The 1195-nt window shown below is 53.8% G+C and overlaps 1 non-coding gene across 1 annotated transcript; it reads right to left on the minus strand.

Moving 5' to 3' along the window:
• Window positions 1–464: 464 nt before the first annotated feature.
• On the minus strand, window positions 465–537 carry TRNAC-GCA. Its single transcript has one exon. It is a non-coding gene; the product is annotated as a tRNA-Cys (tRNA).
• Between the last annotated feature and the right edge of the window lie 658 nt (window positions 538–1195).

Genomic DNA, 1195 nt, shown 5'->3' on the forward strand with positions numbered 1-1195 from the left:
GTCCACTCTGGGGACTTCTTTGGGTGGTGTGTGGCTACAAGACGGAAGGGTAGATGTGTAAGTTTGAAGACTGGTATTGATAAGTGGGGAGATTGCCAGGTGAAGCTTGTGGAATCTTTGTACTGAGAGCATGGGTTTTCCACTGAGGTATGACTGTCATGAACTGAGACCCAGGCTGGGGAGAAGGAATGTCGCCACGGGACCCCACAGGAGAGAGGAGACGGTAGGATCTGCAAGTCCGCTGCCATTCGGAAATGGGGTCTGCAGACCAGCAGCGTCAGCAGGAACCGGGAGTCATTTACCTATCACCACCCTCTCTGGCTTCCCAGGTGAAAAGACAGCGAAGTCGCTCAGTGGCATCCGACTCTGCGATCCCAGGGACTGTAGCCCACCAGGCTCCTCCGTTCATGGAACTTTCCAGGCAAGCATCCTGGAGTGGGTTGCCATATCCTTCTCCAGGAGATCTCCCTGGCCCAGGGATCGAACCCGGGTCTCCTGCATTGCAGGCAGATGCTTTACCATCTGAGCCACCAGGGAAGCTAGTGGTAAAGAACCCGCCTGCCAATGAGACACAGGTTTGATCCCTGGGTGGGGAAGATCCCCTGAAGGAGGGCATGGCAACCCACTCCAGTATCCTTGCCTGGAGAATCCCATGGACAGAGGAGCCTGGTGGGCTACAGTCCCTGGGGTCGCAGAGTCGGACACGACCGAGCAACTTACCATGCTAGCACACAGCCTCCCAGGCAGTCAACACACCAGAATCTGCACTTCCTCACCATATCTGGGTGAGTTCTAAGCCAGCTGTTCTCAGACTTGCATACCCGATTCAACAGCCCAGACCACACTCCAGGTTATTCCCCGTGAGAATGTTTTGATGGTGAGATCCCAACATCGGTGTGCCCTCCAGACCCCCGGAAGGCCGTCACGTGAAACCAGTTGTAATGACGGAGGATTCTGGGTATCTAGTAGGCGAGTGAATGAGCTCAGGGAAAGCCCATGGAGGAAAATGACCCTGGCTTTCAACAGGCCATTCTGCTGCACGAGTAACTGAGGACAGGGAGGGGTGGGATTCCACTTGCTCCTTTGCCGTCTGTCTCCCCTTCCCAGGGGACCAGCTCCATTTGTAAGCTGTTCTGCTGTTTAGTTTTCTGAACATATAAAAGGATGTTTTTCTTTTTTTTTTTCAGAGTTGAAT

Source organism: Bubalus bubalis, chromosome X (genome assembly GCF_019923935.1).
Source record: "Bubalus bubalis isolate 160015118507 breed Murrah chromosome X, NDDB_SH_1, whole genome shotgun sequence".
Lineage (NCBI taxonomy): Eukaryota > Metazoa > Chordata > Mammalia > Artiodactyla > Bovidae > Bubalus > Bubalus bubalis.